Source organism: Caretta caretta, chromosome 28 (genome assembly GCF_965140235.1).
Source record: "Caretta caretta isolate rCarCar2 chromosome 28, rCarCar1.hap1, whole genome shotgun sequence".
Classification (NCBI taxonomy): Eukaryota; Metazoa; Chordata; order Testudines; family Cheloniidae; genus Caretta; species Caretta caretta.
Window position 1 is genome coordinate 13750941 of NC_134233.1, and position 9612 is coordinate 13760552.

Genomic DNA, 9612 nt, shown 5'->3' on the forward strand with positions numbered 1-9612 from the left:
CCATCCTGATGGTAGGATGATATGGCCATAATTATATGAAACATTAACAGCATGGGAACAATTTAAAAGGGGTTGAGAAATTTTTCGACAGCCCAAGGGCACCTTTGTACTAGTGCAGTTAACTACACGCGCACAAGTGACATTGTGAGCCCCGGCCGGGTACGGTGTGTGGAGGGATATAGCCGTGCAAGGCAGAGTATAATTGGCTGGGCCCCAATTAGCCATGCTAGAGTACTGGGAGGAAAGATTCGCATAAGCAGAGAACAGTGTCTTATTCTCCATCTCCTCAGGGTGATGACATACTGGAATAAGGCATGTACCTAACAAATCTCCGGCTGTTACAGAATTAGATAGACAAAAGTGGGTAACATTTGCTATTGAAGCCAATCTTTCCCATATGTGATATGTCATTCGGGCTCGTAACGGGGGAAGCGCTTCCGAGCCAACCCCTACAGGAAATAGCAGGCACAAAAGGCACACAATCATCACAGAATTAGCAGTGATTTGGGCGAGAATCGCCACAAACAAAGTCTCAGGAGTCTCTGGCTGTTGATCTGCTGCCAGCCTTCGTTGGGCCGCGGCGACCAATGCTTTTACTGCTCCCCATGTCACGGGCCGGTTTGGGACACTACGCCTCCTCCGTTTCCGTCCTGTCGTTGTCGACTCGGGGGGCAACGCGGTCTCCTCCAAGGTCAGCTGAAACTCTGGTATGGGATTCGACAGCCCCTGGTGCCATGCCATGTTGTTTAAGTGCCGGTCGCACACACCGAGCTGGAACCCACAACGGTCCTGCAGGGAGAGACACAGCAGCATATCCCCGACCCCAAGTGATTAGAGGGACTGGGCCCAACCACTGTGGATCGGGCAGCTGACGGTAAAAGACACGCGGTCTTTCCAGTACCTCAGATTTGTGAAAATGCCGATCCGCAGGGGTCTGCTGATCTGCATTCAGTGTTAAATTATTTAAAGTAAACAAGAGGATATGCATTTGTTGTTGAATTTCTCCTAAGGTTCGGAGACGCAGCTCCCCTTGTTTTAATTGTTTATCGAGCAAGGTTTTGAGTGTGCGATTGGCACGTTCAACAATGGCTTGGCCCGTGGAATTATAAGGGATTCCGTGTTTAAGACGGACGTCCCAGCGGGCACAAAAGGTGGAGAGGGCTGCAGAGCAGTAGGCTGGGGCATTATCTGTTTTAATTTGGCAGGGGCGACCCATAACAGAAAAGCAGGCTAGCAAATGGTGAATAACTTTGTTAGTGGCTTCCCCACGTTGTGGGGTTGCCCAAAGGAAGCCCGAATAAGTATCAACGGAAACATGTAAAAACGAATAGGGGCGGAATTGTGGCACATGAGTAACATCCATTTGCCACAGCTGATTTGCTGCGGTACCTCGGGGGTTAACGGCATAAGAAAAAGTAGGAGCAGCAGCAGCACAGTGGGGGCAGGAACGAACAATGGAACGTGCATGATCAGCAGGAATGTGAAACTGCCGGGCCAAAACAGAGGCAGACTGATGAAAAAAGGCATGGCTTTCAATGGGGTCAGAAAAAAGGGAATTTACCTGACCACGCAACGCGCGATCGGCGCGTGCATTGCCCTCAGTGAGTGGCCCAGGCAGAGGGGTATGACTGCGAATATGAGCAACAAAGTAAGGGAAATGACGAGTGGCAAGAAGATGCTGCAAAGACAAAAACAGGCGAAGGAGGTCTGCATCAACCTGAGGGGTAATGAGGGCAAGGGGTAAATGATCAATTACCTGATAAACATAATGGGTATCCACAATTAAATTAAAGGGACAATCAGCAAAAAGTTGAAAGGCCAAAATAACAGCAGCCAATTCTGAACGCTGTGCAGAACGCTGAGGCAGGGTAAAACGAGAATGCCAACAAGGGGGGTCACCCAACTGATAAGTGACTACACCTCGGTGGGGAGAGCCATCAGTAAAAAGAGTGACAGCAGAAACAATGGGTTGAGAGCGGCTAAGACGATGAACAACTAGGGGCACCTTTTGGGTAATGACCAACTGAGGATCTTTTGGAGGATTGTAAGAAATCTCTCCCACATAATCACAAAGAGCAACCTGCCAGGCCAAGGAGGTGTGGCACAAAGAGTCAAATTCAGTACGGGACAAGGGGAGCACAATGGCAACTAAATCAGTGCCAGTGAGTTGCACTGCACGGTGGCGGGCTTTACGAACAAGATCAGATAGGGCATCTAAATACGGATAAATATTTCGAGGAGGGGTGGATGAAAGGTATAGCCATTCTATAATAGAGACGGCTGTGTCTGTACGGGGTACAAACAGAGCCGCAGTTGGCGTATGAGGGGTGGCAAGAAGAACCAATCATAAGGGACGGACCTCTGGGAGTCTGTCCACAAACTGCTGACTCAATGCTGCATTGATTTGTCGAATGCAGGCAGTATGCTTTTCAGTGATGGCAATAACTGCACCCGGTGCCCGGGCTCCACGGAGGAGCTCAAACAACGGCTGCAGCATTGAAGTGGGGAGACGAAAGTAGGGCCGAATCCAATTTAAATGACCCAAGATCTATTGCAATTTAACAAGGGTTAGGGGTTGAGGTAGAATTAATTCCGGACGAACCGGAGCAGCATAGGTTTGTAAAACCTTATATCCGCGGTAGTGGTAGGGATAAGAGCGTTGGATTTTTTCTGGTGCCACTAACAGGCCATTTTGGCCGAGAATCTGAGATAAAGATTCAAGCTGTTGTGCCGTGACCCGGGGACCACTTAGCAAAATGTCATCCATGTAATGGTAGACCTTTAGCGAAGGGTACCGGGCACGGAAAGGGGCAAGGGCCCGATCCACAAAAAGCTGACACAAGGTTGGACTATTTTGCATTCCCTGGGGCAAGACCTTCCACTGATACCTTTGAGAGGGTTGCTGATTATTATATTGTGGCACCGTAAATGCAAATTTTTCACGATCTTGAGGGCAAAGGGGGATGGTGAAAAAACAATCTTTTAAATCTAACACACAAAGTTGATCGGTTTGAGGAATTAAATTTGGATTTGGTAAGCCAAATTGCAAGGGGCCCATAGGTTGGATGCGTTTATTTATTTCCCTTAAGTCATGTAACAGCCGCCAAGCACCCGATTTTTTCTTAATAACGAACACCGGGGTGTTCCAGGGACTAGTGGAGCTCTCCAGTCGCTGTGCTTGCAAATGCTGCTGCACAAGCAAATGAAGTGCTTTTAGCTTTTCTAGAGGGAGGGGCCACTGGTCAATCCATACGGGCTCTAAGGATTGCCATACCAAGGGTAATGCGGAGGGCACGGTGGGTGAGGGAGGGTTTTGGGCCATCAGATGTTAATATCGAGGGTGGTGTCTAACTTTGTAAGTAAATCACGGCCCCAAATATTGAGGTGGACAGGGAGCACAAAAGGGCGGATAGTAGCAAGGGTACGGCCTCCCGGTTTAGAGACCGTGACCCAAGACAAACTTTGGCGCCCGGGTTTACTACCCCCGATCCCCCACAATTCTTTAGAAGGAACCGTAGGCCAACTAACCGGCCACTCCAGATCACGAATCACCGTAACGTCAGCTCCAGTGTCCACCAGCCCTGTAAAAGGAACATCATTTAAGAGAAGTGTTAACTGAGGTTTCGAGGGGCGGACTGACATTGTCAGAAGGCAAGGGAGGCGGTGGTAATGAAGACACTGGGGGCAAAGCAGGGAGAGGGGGGGCTGTGGGTACGGGAGAGGGTCTTTCCGAAGCGACACGCTGGGTTGCATCAGTAGAAGGGGGGATAGCTGCAACGGGGATGGCTACAGGAGCCGACGGGCGTGGCGAGAGCACCAGCCTCGTGAAAGAGGGCCTATCCGAGGTGACACGCAGTATCGCGTCACGACAGAGGTGCCAGGCATGTAAAGCCTGCACGGGCGCCCGAGGCTCTTCGTGCAATGTCTGGCCCAATCGCTCCCAGTCTGCTAGCTTAAGGCTTCCGGCTTCAGGATACCACGGGCACTGGGCACGCACCTCCTGTAACAGGAGAGTAAGTGCTCAAGCGGGGCAGTCATGCTGAGCCTTACGCAGCAAATACTGCAGCTCATTGCGGTGTTGCACTTGCAAAGCAGAGAGGGAGCTTCCCATACTTACCACAAGGAAAAATACTCACCGGGATCCACGAAGCGGATGAGTGACGCGTCTGAAACCCTTGCCGGGCGAGGTGAGTGCTGAGGGCCCCACGTTTGGGCGCCAGTTGTGGCAGTTCAATGATGAGACAGAACACAGCTTTATGCAAGCAAGCAGGCTGGTCAGCTGAGATGGGCGTTCTGCCCCCCCGCCTTCCACCTTCTCCTTTTATTATATTTCTCCCCCCTAAGCATTACACACTGCTACCGCAAAAAGATACACAAAGGAATGTATGACGTTGATTAATATACTTAGTTGCATCTTTTATATACTACAATCCTGGTTCTCAGGCCTTGAGCCCAGGCTAAGAAAGCCTCCCGCAGTTGCTGTCCTAACAATCAAGTTTTCATGGTTCATATCTAGCCCTTGTCCTTGGATAGAGCAATGTGTGCATTGCTTCTACAGAACAGTCAAGGTGTGCCCTGCCTGCTTCCAGGTGGAATAGCTAAACATGAACCCTTCAGGCACCTTAATGCTAAATGGGCCCACCCAGGTACTGGAGACCCTGGGTTGGGAAGACTCGGGTGATAATTAATTGGGTAACATTGTTATTCTCTCTATTGGTATTTCCAAACTGTGCATATCGGGAGCATAACTCCTTTGTTTTGCTTGCGCACCATGTTGCTAATTTAACAAACCAGACTGATTGCTGGGTATGTGCTCCGACTCCACTGTCCCCCAAAACGGGAATGCCCCTTGACATGCTGCCCCTGACCCTAGCAGAATAAGCCACCCCCAAAGAGCAGGAAAGAATGGACTTGCCGATCTGGAACAAGATCCCTTTACAGCCACCTCTCAGGACCAGGAGTATTCGGTTGCAGTACTCACTGAGGGAGTGTTATGTTTTACCCAAAGCCAATCTGATCACTATGGGCGTCCTGTGGGAAAAAGCTCCTGTGTTATTTACACAGTGGGCTGATGGGTATTGGATAAAGACCAACAGGGGAGGCCAGCAGTGTGGGTGTAATGGTTCCTCTCCTTTTGGGGAAACTCTTACAAATAATCTTACCACAAAAAAAGGGTTTGGAAATATAACTTGCCGTCCAGTTAATATCTCCAACGTAGCAAGCCAATGGTGGGTTTGTAGTGGTCCCTATGGCGAGTGTAATTTGAACGGCACAGTTAGAAATGCCCCCACTTGTACCCAATCAGGAGGATGGGATGCCCCCCTAGGGGCATATGAACTGGAAAAGCAGCCTTAAATAGCCCAGGAATCCCCTTAAGAAACCGTCCTTATTGGGCCCTACAGGGTCACTATTTTGTATGTGGCCGAAAGGCTTACAAGGTGCTGCCAGCCAACTGGACAGGTAGCTGTTATATAGCTCGTGGAGTTCCTCATCTTTCCATAACTGCCACGCTGCCCAAAGGAAAGATTAGAAATGCCCGAGACACCTCTGTTGAGTCACGAGAAAAGACCCTGCGGCGACTGACTACGGCATTGGAGGGCAAGATGAAGAATCCCCTCACAACCGAGAAGCTTGTAGGGTGCTCTGTACTGGGAACAGCACCACTGTTTACCGGGCCAGCCATGGCAGGCATAGGCCGCTATACTGTAAGCCTGCAAATGGTACTTGAGAAGGTGGCCTTAGAGTTAGAAGGCTCGGTTCGTGATTTAGGGTCAGCAGTAAAAACATTAAATAAAGAGGTTCAGCAGCTCAGGACGTTTTCCCTCCCAAACAGGCTGGCTTTGGACTATCTCTTGGCATCCCAAGGAGGGGTTTGTGCCCTCGTCGGGCCCCGCTGTTGTGTATATGTCAATGATAGCAGTTATGAGATCTATGAAAAGGTGGTACAGGCTGAGGCCCATGCCCGAGCCGGAGCACAGGTTGCCTACACTGCCCCAGAGAGCGATTGGTTGCAAACCTTGTTTTCAGGCTGGGGTTTGTCGTCTTGGCTGGGTGGTTTATTTAGCCTGTTATTGAAACTTTTCTTTCCTGTATTGCTTGTATTACTGGTATTATGCTGTGCAGTCTCATGCGTTAGGGCCCTTTTGCAAAAGTTAATAAGTCATTCTCTTCAGGGCTATCACAGAGTGCTTATGCAAAGTCCTATTGTAAAGAAATAAGTAGCCCAAGTGAGAAAACTCAGAGCCAAGGCTGTTGAGTGTTCTCAAAGGGGGGAGTTGTTGGGTACACTGGGGCATGGCCACTAGGTAACTCGAGGGGATGGAAGACCACGAGAGTCAATGAAGCCCCCTCGCACTAGGCCCAGGTGTCCTTGGGACCTTTTTGCAGCTGCAAATAAACTTCTGTTCTCCACCCCGTTGTGATTATTGGGTGACGCACACCGGGTAGCGAACCAACCCCAGCTGTTGTTTAGCCTCTTGGCACTGGGTGCCAGCAACACTGTCCAACATTAAAGAGGTGAAACAAGGCTGGCAGTTTGGGCTGCTGGACAGAACAAGCCTTCAGGCCGAAAAGCCAACAACCTTTCTCTCCATTTCAGCAAAAAACAACATTCAAGAAACCCCCACAAAAACAGGCACCTGAAAAGTCCTGCCCCCGACTTCACCTTTCCAAGGTCTTCTCCGCACTCTCTCCCGCCCCGAGTGAGAATCCGACCCCTTGACCAACACACCACAGTGAGACCCGAATGCAGCTCTCCCTCTGCAGGCAGGATGGTGGAGAAAAACACAGGTGAAAAAACCCTCCCGGCTCAGCTGCGCAGGGAGCCTTGGCAAGGACGTGGTGGAAAGGTGACGCCGGGATCTCTCGCACGGGAAAGGAGACTCGTGCCCGAGTCCAACCAACCCTTTGGGAACTCGAAGGAAGCCACATCCCACAGGCGTTTCCACAGACCAGCCACCAGCCACACACCCAGGCCGGAGGGGCCGGGACACGGGAAGGGGCAGCAGCCAACGCCCCCGGGGGGAGGGCTGGGGCGGGAGCTGCAGCCAGGCCCCTGGACCCGCAGGGAGACGCAGACCCTGACGGCAACCAGCCACGTTTGCCCACGTGTGTGTGTGAGACACGTTTGTGTGTGTGTGATGTCTTGTGTGTGTGCTGTGTGTCGGCCAGAGTGTTGTGTTCAGTGTGTGTGTGCTGTGTTGTGTTTCGTGTTGTGTGTGTGTGTAGTGTTGTGTGACACGTTGTGTGTTGTGGTGTGTGTGTTAGTTGTGTGCCGTTTTGTGTGTCATGTTGAGTGTGTGTTGAGTTGTGTGCCGTTTTGTGTGTTGTGTGGTTGTGGTGTCATGAGACGTGTTGTGTGTGATGTGGTGTGTGTCGCACGCACAGACACAACACATTGTACGCCGCACGCACAACATGTCACGTGTAGCACGTCACACACACACGTCGCACGTCACACGCACAGCATGCTGCATGTAGCACGCACACACACAAAACATTGCACGTTGCACGCACACACACACAACGCGTCGCCTGTTGCATGATGCACATCGCACACAGCACGGTCACACACAACACCTTGCGCGTCGCACGCACAGCACCTCACACTCACAAACGCATCTCACACACGCACAACACGACACACACCACATCACCCAGACAGAAAAAACTACACACATGTCACACATACAGAAAGACACGCAACACGACACACAGCACGTCACACACACACAACACGTCACACAACGCGTCTCACACACACAACACGTCACACACACACCAACACACACAAGATGACACACAAGATGACACACGCTTCACACAAAACACGTAACATGACACCACACACACAACACCATACACACACTGAACATGACACAAAACAGCCCACAATACAACACAAACACAACACATCACACACACACCACACCACAAAGACACACACACAGTACGTCACACACACACACACAACACTACACAACACACGTCTCACACACCCACACCCACACACCACGTCACATGTCACCACAAACACACAACCACACACAATCCATACAACACTCTAGACCACACATGACACACACACAACACACAACCCGTCACACACACACATATAACACAACATGACACACACACAATACAACACACACAGAAACAAATCGCATGTCCCACACAACACGTCGCACGTTGCACGGATACACAGAACACATCGCATGCACACATGTATGCAAGTCGCACGACACACACACAGAAACACGTCACACACAAACACACACGTGACACACAACATGACACACAACACATCACAAACACAAACACTTCTCTCACACACACACAAGATGACACAGAACCCGTCTCACACAGACACACACAACACAACATGTAACACACAACATGACACACAACACGTCACACATACAACACATCGCACGTCGCACATCGTAGGGACACACACAACACATCACACGCCACATGTTGCACGTCACACCTGCACACACAACACATCGCACATCGCACGTCACACACACAACACATTGAATGTCGGACACACAACGTGTCACACGTCGCATGCACACTCAGCACGGCACACGTCGCACATTGCACGCCACACTTCGAACACACAACACGTCGCGTGTTGCACGTTACACACAAAAACGTTGCATGTCGCACACAGATGTTGCACGTCGCACATCGCACACACAACACGTCGCACATCGCACAAACACACAATGCGTCACAAACACAACACATCACACACACAAACAGGTCTCTCACACGCACAACATGAAACACAACACATCACACACACACAACACATCACAAACACACCACACACACACACCACGTCACACACATACAAACACACAACACGACACACAACACATCACACAGATAGGCACAAACACATACAACATGACACACAACACGACACACCCAAGACTACACAAAACACATCACACACACACACACACACACCATGTCACATGACACCACAAACACAACATCACACACACACTCAACACGGCAAACAAGAAGACGCACATGTGAAGTGTGGGTGTGCGTGACGTGCAATGTTTTGTGTGTGTGATGTGCGACGCAGGACGTGTTGTGTGTGTGACGTGCGATGTGCTCCGGGTGGGGTCTGTGTGTGTTTCTGCAGAAGCTGATTGCGATGTCCCGGAGGCCAACAGCAAAGAGGGTTCGGCGTCAGCTTTCTTGCCCTGCCGTCAGTCTGCCACCGGGCTGGGGGGACAGCGACTGGGGACCCCAGGAGCTGCTGAGAGACGCGGAGGATCCCTCGGAAGGGAGAAGACGACGGGAGAATCAGACTCTTCCAGCAACGAGCCACATTTGCCCAGTGCTGACGCTGTCAGGCCTCCGCATTTTGGGCCAGAAACCAACAGCCAAATCGAGCTGGAAAATTGAAGCACTTGCAAATGGCCCTTCTAGCGTCTCACCAGACCGTCGGCGACCGTCTGGGGGTGAGCTGTGGGCTCCCGAGAGGTAGAATCCAGGGCCTGCCTCTTGGCTTCCCACGGCCAGGTATTTTCAGCCCCCAACAATTAGGGGAAGAACAGGGAGATGAAAAGCCAAAGAAAGTTTCAAGAGTTC

At 50.9% G+C, this 9612-nt stretch overlaps 1 long non-coding RNA gene across 1 annotated transcript; it reads right to left on the reverse strand.

The window, feature by feature from the left end:
- Positions 1-410: 410 nt before the first annotated feature.
- On the reverse strand, positions 411-4611 carry LOC142070270 (uncharacterized). Its single transcript, XR_012666244.1, has 3 exons — positions 4137-4611; positions 3529-3581; positions 411-789 (listed from the first exon to the last, which is right to left on the reverse strand). It is a non-coding gene; the product is annotated as an uncharacterized LOC142070270 (long non-coding RNA).
- Between the last annotated feature and the right edge of the window lie 5001 nt (positions 4612-9612).